The sequence below is a fragment of the Kogia breviceps genome, chromosome 6 (assembly GCF_026419965.1).
Source record: "Kogia breviceps isolate mKogBre1 chromosome 6, mKogBre1 haplotype 1, whole genome shotgun sequence".
In the NCBI taxonomy this organism is placed as follows: Eukaryota; Metazoa; Chordata; class Mammalia; order Artiodactyla; family Physeteridae; genus Kogia; species Kogia breviceps.
Genome location: NC_081315.1, coordinates 83,330,439 through 83,342,731, shown reverse-complemented (window position 1 = coordinate 83,342,731; position 12,293 = coordinate 83,330,439). Strand labels below are relative to the sequence as shown.

At 37.6% G+C, this 12,293-nt stretch overlaps 1 protein-coding gene across 11 annotated transcripts in view; it reads right to left on the bottom strand.

Moving 5' to 3' along the window:
- RBM47 (RNA binding motif protein 47) overlaps window positions 1–12,293 on the bottom strand; it is a 170,253-nt gene that overhangs the window by 51,295 nt on the left and 106,665 nt on the right. The window contains exon 1 of one of the 11 annotated variants that reach the window (XM_067036226.1): window positions 6,597–6,691. The exons of the other annotated variants lie outside the window; for them this stretch is intronic. The gene's annotated coding sequence lies outside the window, so the exon portion shown is untranslated. Of the gene's footprint in view, window positions 1–6,596; window positions 6,692–12,293 lie in introns of those variants that run through there. 11 annotated transcript variants of the gene reach the window in all.

Below are 12,293 nucleotides of genomic sequence, written 5' to 3'. Positions count from 1 at the left end.
CCTGTGTGCCACCAGGGAAACCCACGAGGACATTTTTTAAAAGATCAACTGCAAGGCTGATTAGTTTAGATAGAATGCTAAAATTAGCAAAGAGTATATGTTCAAGAAAAAGGACAACATAAAATAGTACTGAAGCAAACAGTTTAGACATAATGAACTTAATTTTCTATGAGCAAATGGTGACTTCTCGAGACACTCAATTTTGAATTGGTTATATGAGTCATTTGACCATTCAACAAATGGTTACTGGTCATCAACCGTCTTTGTTCTAGACACTGAAGATAAAGTGGTGACCAAGACAGACGAGATCCTTCCTGTTATACTGGGGAAACATAATGAACAAGCAAATATATATGTTTTGGGGAGGGGGCATAGTGACAAATGCTATGAGGAAGAATAAAGCAGAGTTAGGAGGAGAAAATGGAGGCTGTCCTTTTTCTCTCAAGGAAGGATTGCAGTGAGGGAGGAAGCTTGGGGATCTGAAGAGTAGCAAGAAAAGAAGAGTGATGCTGAAGTAGCAGAACAAACAGGGGTCAGATGAGGGGCTTATAGGCAAGGACTTTGATTCTGTTGGGCTTAATGGAAGATTCTGAGCAGAGAAATGATGAGATCTGATTTTCTTTTTCTTAAGATCACTCCGATGTAGAAAAGAGATCCCGGGCATGCAAAGGAGGAGAGATGGGCTGGAGGCTGTTTCTGGTCATCCAGGGATGGGACGATGGTGGCTTACACTAGTCTGGTAACCCTGGGGTTGTGAGAAGGGAAGTTAACTTTGAGTAGTATCATAAAGGCAGGGTGAACAGAGCTGGCTAATGGATGACCTGTGGGATGGCAAGTGTCCAGGGTGACTCATATTTTAGCCTGAGCAGCTAGGAGAAGGGTGGTGCCATAATACCGTGTCAGTAACATGGGGCAAAACATTTTTCATGGCACGGCATTCAGTTGTAAGCAGTAAAAGCACACATATACAGTGTGAGCGCTGTTAACCATCAGGCAGCATTGTGGAGTATTATTTTTTAAAATCTAGGTTTGAGCCAACCAAGACCCTCAGTCCTTAACTTCACTGCTAAATGTACTGTGCATAAACTCTGCAGTCCTCTCCATTTCTAGTTTTCTCTGGTAGTTTTATGGTTCTTTAATTCAAAAGAATGCACACACTATGGAAAATAGACTTCAGGGCCAAGAAACAAAAAATATACAAAATATAGTCTCAACAACCTCCATTATTAAAAGCAATAAGCTACACATTTAAGAGACACACTGGGTGGGTGGGAGAGAGGGTATACAAAGATCCATACCCTTGGAAACTGCCAAATTTGAGGGAAATACAGACTTGCATAAACAAGAGCCTGCCTGGAAAGCTTGAGAAGCTCCCGAGGCCTGGTGGAGGTGGGGGTGGAGGTCGAGGACCATAGTGACTGGGTGCCTCCCTCATTTACTGTCTGGCCTTCATCTCCACCCAGCCCTTTGTCTATTCCATACTCTTTCCATGTTGGGCTTCATGATGCCATACTTACTTAGTTCCCCTCATGACTATGGTCTGCTTTGGAAGATCTACATCACTTGGCCTTTACTTTCTATTCTTCCACTTGAAATAATATTCTACAATCTCTTTAGAAGTCCTGTATGCTAATAATATTAAATATGCCAATTAATGTACTTATCATATATGCATAGCATATGTATTTTAATCTCTCACTTCTAGGAATTACAAATGACTCTCAAACCCAACAAAATGTTCAGCCTCATTGGTAAGCAAATAAATATAAATAAAGGCAAGAAATATATTTAAAACATCACTTTTAACCAATAAAATTAGCAAATATTTTTAATGAATAGTGCTAAAATGTCACGCTTCAGTAAGACACATATAAACTGATCAAAACTTTCCTTAACAAAACAAAAACTATAATACATATGAAGAGACTTGAAAATGTTCATTCTCTTCACTTGGCAATTATATCATTAAGATCTATCCTAAAGAAATAATTAAAATGAAGTTTCCATACAAAGATGCTTATCTCAGAATTCTTTATAATAAGTTTAGAAATTCTCCAAATGCTTCACCTTGAGGAAATGGTTAAATAAATTGTGGTACAGAAGCCACTAAAAATTATATTATTTGTTCAGTCACTAAAAATTACATTTATGAAGAATTTTAATGTCATGAATGAAGGTTTATGACACGTGAGATTAACAAAGTAGTACAGAAAATGTATGTATAGTGTGAGCTCAACTGATACTATAGAAATAAAAGCTAGAAAAATATTACAAAATATTGAATGTGGTTGTCTCTGGATAGTAAGAATATTGAATATGGGTGATTTAATTTTTCTCTTTATGTTCTTCTCTTTTAACATTATACATGTTTATCTCCAGCATAACTTTGGTTATCAGAAAAATTATAATGACTTGATAAAATAATCTCTTGTTTTAGCTCCCTTCTCTCCTTTTCAACCCATCATTAAGTTAATGCCAATTATTTTCCTTTCCTTTCTTACCAATTTAGCTCAACACTAACCATGCACAACCTCTTTGCTTCTCTCCTTTAGTCACTTTCCCTGCTAACCATCCTGAAAGCAGTAGGAAGAACCATCTACCTTAAGTGTGCCTGGGATCACATTACTCCCATGAAGGGAATTTGATGTGATCCTGGTCATCCATAACATTACGAGCTTTTTGATCATGAACTGCAAATCTCTGTTTAATTTGTGACTACAAACCACTGCATAATTTCCCTTTGTTCCTCTCAACCTCGACAGACACACAACCACATACAAAATCCCCAACTACCTTTCTACTTCCTATGTCCGAACAGATCCTTGTTTTCTTTTACCATTCTCCTACTGAGGAAGATGATTCCTCAGAAAGGCTTCTTATCCACGTATCTGCCTTTCTCCAAATGACTTTACTGCCACATTGCTTCAGCATTCCTTTTTTAATACAGCTGACAATTGTGTTTGTCATTTGCAATCAGACTTGGAAATAGATGAGAATTCCTGTTTCATCACACCACGGCATAAACTATAATTCCACATTTGAAAATTAAAACTTATACACAAAGTTTAAGACTTTCTCTTGGTTTTGTTGTTGTTGTTCATTTACATAGTTGTCATATTTGCATGACAAGCTGATAGCACCTTACAAAATATATCATATCCAAGCCATTTGCTTTCAACCTCTCTCCCTGCCAAGGACATACACAGAAAACGTTATGTATAGTGTGATCTCAACTGAGACTATAGAAATTCACTAACTTGGGTGCTTAACAATTGCTCTTGATAAGAATTCCAAACTATTGGTAAAATATTTTTGACTTACAATATGGAGCCATAAATCATAATAAGAAAACTCAGGGACTTCCCTGGTGGTCCAGTGGTAAAGAATCTGCCTTACAATGCAGGGGATGCAGGCTGGATCCCTGGTCAGGGAACTAAGATCCCACATGCCATGGGACAATTAAGCCCCCGCACCACAACTACTGAGCTTGTGCGCCTCAACTAGAGAGTCTGCATGCTGCAAACTACAGAGCCCAGGCACCCTGGAGCCCACGCGCTACAACTAGAGAAGAGAAAACTCACATGCAACAACTAGAGAGAAGCCCACGCACTGAAATGAGAGATCCCACATGCCTCAAGAAAGATCCTGTATGCCGCAACAAAGACCCAACGCGGCCAAAACGAAATAAAATAAATAAATAATAATTTTTAAATAGGAATAGTAAGAGTATACATGTGCCTCTGCTGTTCTCCTACCATATTTGTTTCAGGTTTCCAATTTGAAATCCATATGTGTCCTTGACACGTCAGTGCTTTGAGAAGCACCTCGTTTCTCTGGCTTTGTTTTACAGAAAAGGAAACCAAAAAAATGGCAATGGAGCAACTTATTAACACAATATGTTTTTGGAAATGCCAAAACTGAAATTATCAGTCCCAGAGTTAGTTCCAAGTGAAACTATGAAAACATTTATATGAAAATCACTTTGATCTGAAGTGTTAATGAAAATGCTAGTGTCGATCATGACTCCTTATAATTACTCAAATGGACAATTTTTTTAATTGGAAAAAACACATTACTGTGAAAACATATTTTTATGACGAGGAACTCGACACATCCCTCAAACTTACAAGTGTGTGATTAACAATAACTGCTTATTAAATTTCTTTTAAGTGATTGTCACTAAAACTACAAAATAGTAATAATAATAAAAATACCATTAATGGTACTTAGTTCTCTTTCAGAAATGAAGAGTTTAAAAATTATGATATAAGAAATCTCCATTTTAGATTCTTTATATGCACATACCTATGTGCCAAAACACACATCAGTTAATAGTTGAACTTAGCTTGGAGAATTAAATAACTAAACACAGTAGCTAAGATTGAAACTGAGAATTTATCTAAATTTCAAATCAAACTAAAAACTGGTCCCAATCATTACTTTTCTTTCTATCAAGAATTAAATGGAATTTAGAAATATTTCTTAAAACAAAATCAAAGACAAACTACAAACAGGATGGGCTGCAACACATATAACGAAAAGTCAATTTCCTTAATGTGCAAGAGTTCTTACGAATCAATGAAGAAAATGTAACCCAATAAATACAAGCAAAGACACGAACACGCAATGTACAGAAAAATTCTATGGCCAATAAACATAAAAATATGTTCCACTCTATTCAAATTGAATTTTGTTCAGCTAAATAAATGTAAACCTAAACCAAAAATGTCCTATCAAATCAACAAAAATTTTAAAATTTTATAACACCCACTGGTGGTGAATGTTGGGGAAAACAGGGACTCACATATACTCTAATGGCAATGTAAACTGGTATAAGGACATGATAAAGAGTTGTAAGATGCCTGAGGACACAGAGCAAATTCTTTCATGTCCATATTCTTTGTGCTGCCTAACCTACTTGCTTATTCCTACACGGTAGATCCTCAATTCAAAATCTGTTAAATGACAAAAATATAATAATTTTCTCATTTGCATAAGAGAACAATCTAGCTTCTGTTCTATCAAAATGAAGAAGAAATGTTTATATTTTCAGTAGTAAGGATAATTACTAATTTGTATAGAACTGTATAATTTATAAAATTCATTCTTGTCCATACTTTATCTCAGATTGTGGAGTAATGAAATTTTTCATCAACTTTTAGAAAAGGACTACATGTAAGGAATACTTTTGACAATGTTATACCCTGGGATGGGCTACAGATTTGAATGGGAGTTGTAAAATCCTCAGAGGAAATGGGGGCGGGGGGGGTGGTGAGTGCTGGGTAGAAGGGAAATGGGTTGAGAAACATTGGTTTGTGAATTTAGAAGTTCTGGTAGAACCAATTCCCATGTGACTATGATTCAACAGAGCACACATGTGCCCTTTTTAACTGTAAAGGCACTTACACAGCATTCATGGCTGGTCTCTGGGTAATTTATATGCTATGATCTTGATAATCCGCATACACTTTTCTTTTAAAGTTATTACACTTTTTTTTTTTTTTTAAATGACTGTGTTGTTTCAGACCTACTAGAGCATGGACTTGAGGATATGGGGAGGGGGAAGGGTAAGCTGTGACGATGTGAGAGAGTGGCAGGGACATATACACACTACCAAATGTAAATTAGATAGCTAGTGGGAAGCTGCAGCATAGCACAGGGAGATCACCTCTGTGCTGTGTGACCACCTAGAGGGGTGGGATAGGGAGGGTGGGAGGGAGGGTGACACAAGAGGGAAGAGTTATGGGAACATATGTATATGTATAACTGATTCACTTTGTTGTAAAGGAGAAACTAACACACTATTGTAAAACAGTTATACTCAAATAAAGATGTTTAAAAAAAATTTTTTTTAAAAAAAGAAATAAAATAAAATGACTGTGTTGGGTCTTCGTTTCTGTGCGAGGGCTTTCTCTAGTTCTGGCAAGCGGGGGCCACTCTTCATCGCGGTGTGCGGGCCTCTCACTATCGCGGCCTCTCTTGTTGCAGAGCACAGGCTCCAGACGCGCAGGCTCAGTAATTGTGGCTCACGGGCCCAGTTGCTCCGTGGCATGTCAGATCTTCCCAGACCAGGGTTCGAACCCATGTCTGCTGCATTGGCAGGCAGATTCTCAACCACTGCACCACCAGGGAAGCCCCACATACATGTTTAATCAATCCTTATCTGTCAGGTGATCCCTGATTGTTACTGTTTTCTATAAGTCACCCCTGGTCCACTCATAGGGATTCCAATTTATTTTGATCATTCACTGGAGTGGAAGTGTCTTAAGATTTCAGTAGCCACCAAAAATTATTCCCAGTGCTCCCCCAGGAGGGAGCAACATAGGATGGTCAAAGTTTATCTATTAGCTCTTTTACACCAGAAGTTTCTTTTAGAACCTGTATTGAAGATTGGCAGGTAGAATTGAATGTGACAAAAAAGAAACCAGAATGAGTCAGTCTCAAGAACTGAGAGGTTCCTTGTGGTCTCCACTATCTGATGATGTTAGTGATTTCACCTCTACATCATCCATTTCTTTCCTGTGAAAAATCAGTATCTAGATATAATGTGTAATAAATACACACACACACACACACACACACACACACACACACACCTTACAGTTGCTTCAGTGTGCACAGCTTAACTTGATGTCTTGGCACTCTTTGAAATGATCTTCTAAAGTGCTAGTGGTCTCTTATTCTGGCTGGCCTAAAAATTTTGGAAAAGAGTAGACAGCCAATAACATTTACAGATTGATAACACAGAGCTACAAAATGTATTTAACTTAACAACTTTCAATTATAGATTCTCAGTGTATCATAGAAACTTCTATTGGACATTTAAGTGTTTAAGGAGCCCAAGCCTGGAGAGACATCTGTGCTGCTGATCCTAGGTCACTCTAATTGCCTAATTTAGAACTCATGACCCATCAGTTTTCTCAGCACCCCTTATGCCCCATCTTTCACCTCCTCGTATAATTATTTGTAATCATGGCTACACAAAGAACAAGAGTGGCTCGTCTCCATGTATGAAGAGGTAAACAAAACAATTATTAATATAACTATATCTTTGACTAATTCATACTAAATTCAGTCTTCCAAAAAATAAATCTACTTTCAACCCATCCTTGGATAAAATTCATCTAATGATACATATATCTCACAAAGAAAGCTGATTATCAATTTACAGACTAATGAGTTCTTTTCTTCACTTTTTCCCTATGTATAACCTAGTATTCTCGAATTTCTCTGCACCTACACGGCCAGAGGAAAGAAGGGGGATAGCCACAACCTTTCTAATACTTAGTGATGCTTCTAATAAGAAAAGTTTAATGGAGAAAAAAAGAGAGAGAGAGAAAGTGGAGGGAGGATGAATAATTGAGTAACTGAGTACTGGCTGTACTTATTCTACTAACTAGAAGATCTTGGGGAAAATGTCTTTGAAGTATTTTATTTCTTCTTCCCACAGGTAAAATGGGAATAATTATTTCCCTATAACAACCTCAGAGATGCTATGAGGGAGAAAAATATATATTATGCATGAAAATGTTCTGAGTTTTCAGGAAGAGAAGCAATATATTATTAAAATAATGCTCACCTATTGTTTTAATATTAAATACTAATATTTATATTCAAATAGTAAAGACATAAAACTAGTATCTAGGGCTTCCCTGGTGGCGCAGTGGTTGAGAGTCCGCCTGCTGATGCAGTGGATGCGGGTTCGTGCCCCGGTCTGGGAGGATACCACATGCCGTGGAGCGGCTGGGCCCGTGAGCCATGGCCGCTGAGCCTGCACGTCCGGAGCCTGTGCTCCGCAACGGGAGAGGCCACAGCAGTAAGAGGCCCGAATTAAAAAAAAAAACAAACAAAAAACAAACTAGTATCTAGCTATAGTTAATAAAATATTTTTATGAAAATATTACTTTGCTTGAAGGTTTTAGGATTAACTTAACTAATACCATTCATAAATAACTAGAGATTGGCTATATTTTCATTTTAAAGGAAGCTAACTTTAATCCTGATGAGGATTGATCTATACCTTTTTTCTTCTTCTAAAAGTAACGGGCATCCTTTGGCTAAAGGATAAGAATAATATGTATATACTGTTTCTATTCCATTGGGCACATAAACAGCAGTCAGTGCCTTGAAGCTGCAATAGGAGAACATGCTACCTGCATGGAGCCTCAGGTACCAGAATCTTAATGTTAGCTCCTCTGGTGTGTTCACAGAGAGCATTTCTATCCCCACTTCAAGAGGAGAACTTTAAGTACTATAAAACTTAAATGAGAATTTTTTAGTGACATTGTTTTCATAATTTATGGTACTCCCATCCTGACCTTGTTTCAAATTTGCTTAGGAAAATACATTTCCTGCCTTTGTTCTCATAGTATAATTACCATATGGATGGATGGATGATCAAATAAGTTAGGACGGCGATCTTTTGGAGAAAAGAAGATTTCTTATTTGGAAGTAACAGCGTAGGCTGCCACACCTCAGTTGGAAATGTGTCTCAGCACCTGGTAGCAAACACAGGTGAGGCTCATCCTGGTAGCATGTGCGGGTGAGGTCATGGATGGGTGGCAAAGAAGTACAAACTAATGGAATCACAACTCCAGGCTCTGAAGCTACTTTACATGGAGTTAGCACAGCAAAGGCTCATCTGACCTAACAACAACAGGATAGCTAACCCTGACTGAGCATTCACCATATACCAACTCTGGGCTGAGACTTCACATGTTAGCTCATTTAATCCTCACAACAACACTATGAGGTAGTAACTAGCTTTATGCTGATTTTACAAATGTGGGAACTGAGGCTTAGAGAACTTACATAAGTTGCCCAAAGTCTCACAGCTACTAAATGACAGAGACAGAACTCACACCCAGGCAGCCAGACTCCAGAGCCCATGTTTCGACCCCAGAACTACAATGCCACATGGACTCCATCACAGTGAGAAGCCAGTATTTCATCAACTATTCTCTCTATACCCATCTCATGGATCCAGCTGCCTTGTTATTCTGCCCACAAAGGAGAAGGTCTGAATGCACTGGCTCAGATTCAGCATTGGTCACTCACAAACTGTCTTGTGAGACAGATAATAAAGACAACAATGAAAATGCAATAAATAACCTAACCTTCCACTTTAAGAAACCAGAAAAAGAGCAAACTAAATCTGAAACAACATAAGGAAGGAATAAATAAGGATCTGAATGGAAATAAAGGAAATGGAGAATAGAAAAATAAAGAAAATCAATGAAACTGAAAGTTTGTTCTTTGAAAAGATCAATATTGACAAACCTTTAGCTAGAATGACCAAGAAAATAAGAGAAAACTCCACTTATTAAACTCAGGAATAAAAGAGGGACATCACTACTGATCTCACAGAAATAAAAAAGATATATCTATGACCTAGATTTATCAACGGACAAATTCCTAGAAAGACACTTCTGCCAAAACAGACTCAAGAAGAAATAGAAAATCTGAATAGACTTATAATAAGTAGAGTTTGAATTAGTAATAAAATTTTTTTTTCCATGAAGAAAAGCCCAGGAACAGATGGCTTTGCTAGTGAATTCTAACACCAAATGTTTAAAGTATGATTATCACCAATCCTTCACAAGCTCTTCCAAAAAATAGAAGAGGACGGACGGAACACTTCTCAATTCAGTGAGGCCAGTGTCACCCTGCTACAAAATCCTGACAAAGACATCACAAGAAAACTACAAATCAATATCTCTTATGAATACATGCAAAAATCCTCAACAAAACACTAGCGAATTGAACACGATGTAAAAAGGATTATACACCATGACCAAGTGTGATTTATCCCAGAAATGCAAGGTTTTAACATAAGAAAATCAATCAATGATTATACACTACACCTTATTAATGAAGGACAAAAAACATACAATCATTTTAATAGACACCAAAAAAATTTTGACAAAATGCAACAACCTTTAAATGATTAAAACACTCAACGTACTAGGAACCAAGGGAACTTCTTCAATCTTATAAAAAAGCATCTACAAAGCCCACAGCTAACATGATACTTCATGGTAAAAGACTGAATGCTTTCCCCCTAAGATCTGTAACAAGACAAGGATGCCCACTCTTTGCCACATCTACTCAACACTGTACTGGAGATTTTAGCCAGGGCAATTAGGCAAGAAAAAGAAATAAAGGGAAATCCTATTGTAAAGGAAGATGTAAAACTACATATATTCGCAGCTCACATGATCTGATATTCATAAAATCCTAAAGAATCCACTAAAACACTATTAGAACTACTAAACAAGTCTAACAAGGTTGCAGGATATAAGACCAATATACAAAAATCAATTGTATTTCTACACAGTATCAATGAACAATCCCCAAAATGAAATTAACAAAATAGTTTCATTTAAAATAGCATTAAAAATGACAATATGAAAACATCAAAACATTGTTGAAATAAATGAAAAGAGGATCTAAACAAATAGAAAAACATCTCATGTTCATGGATCAAAGATATAATATTGTTAAAATAGTAGTACTCCTCAAACTGATCTATATATTCAACACAATCCTTATCAATATCCCAGCTAGCTTCTTTGAAGAAATTAATAAGCTGATCCTAAAATTCATACAAAAATTAAAGGGGCCCAGAAGCCAAAACAGTCTTGAAAAAGAAGACCAAAGTTGGAGGACTCACATTTCCCAATTTCAAAACTTACTATAAAGCTATGGTGATTAAGACAGAATAGTACTAGCATAAGGACAGACATATTGATCAATGGAATAGAACTGACCATCCAGAAAACAGGCAAAAAACCTCAAACCATATGTCTACAGTCAATTGATTTTTGACAAGGGTGTTAAGTCCACTCAATGGGAAAAGAATAGTCTTTTTAAGAAATGATGCTAGGGACTTCCCTGGTGGGGCAGTGGTTAGGAATCTGCCTGCCAATGCAGGGGACATGGATTCGATCCCTGGTCTGGGAATATCCCACATGCCATGGAGCAACTAAGCCCATGCACCACAACTACTGAGCCTGCGCTCTAGAGCCTGTGCACTGCAACGAAGAGTAGCCCCTGCTCGCCACAACTAGAGAAAGCCCGCACACAGCAACAAAGACCCAACACAACCAAAAATAAAATAAATAAATAAATATTTATATATTTTAAAGAAATGATGCTAGAACAACTATCCAAATGCAAGAGAACGAAGTTGGACCCGTAACTCATACCATATACAAAAATTAAGGGACTTCCCTGGCGGTCCAGTGATTAAGCCTCCGTGCTTCCAAGGCAGGGGGCACAGGTTCGATCCCTGATTGGGGAACTAAGATCCTACATGCTGTGTGGCATGGCTAATAATAATAATAGTAGTAATGGGTCAATCACCCAAATCTAAGAGCTAAAACTGTAAAACTTTTAGAAGAAAAAATAGGTGTAAATCTTCATGACCTTAGGTCAGGCAATGGCATTTTAGATATGACGCCAAAAGCACAAGCAACAAAAGAAAAAAATCATTAAATTAGACTTAGCCAACTGAAGTGTTTTTGTGCCTCAAAGGACATCATTAACAAAGTGAAAGGTGGACTTCCCTGGTGGTACAGTGGTTAAGAATCTGCCTGGCAATGAAGGGGACATGGGTTTGAGCCCTGGTCCAGGAAGATCCCAAGTGCCACAGAGCAACTAAGCCCGTGTGCCACAACTACTGAGCCTGCGTGCCCTAGAGCCCGTGCTCCGCAAAAGAGAAGCCACCGCAATAAGAAGCCTGCGCACCACAACGAAGAGTAGCCCGTGCGTAGCAACAAAGACCGAACACAGCTTAAAAAAAAAAAAAGGTAAAAGGATAACACACAAAATGGGAGAAAATATTCACAAATTAGATGTCTAATAAGGGACCTGTATCTAAAGTATATAAAGAACTCCTACAACTCAATAGTAAAAAGACAAATAACCCAATTGAAAAGCAGGCAAAAGATCTGAATGGACTTTCTTCAAAGAAGATAGGCAAATGGCCAAAAAGCACATGGAAAATGCTCAACATAATTAGCCACCACGGAAATACAAATTTAAATTGTAATGAGATACCACTACACACCCCCCAGAAAGACTATAACCAAAAGGGCTGATCATAACAAGTGTTGGAAGGATGTGCAGACATTGGAACCCTCATACACTGCTGATGGGAATGTAAAATGGTACAGTCACTTTGGAAAACTGTCTGGCAGTTCATCAAAAGGTGCAACACAGAATTACCATAACCTAGCAATTCCACTTCTAAGTATATACCCAAGAAAAATGAATACTTATGACCACACAAA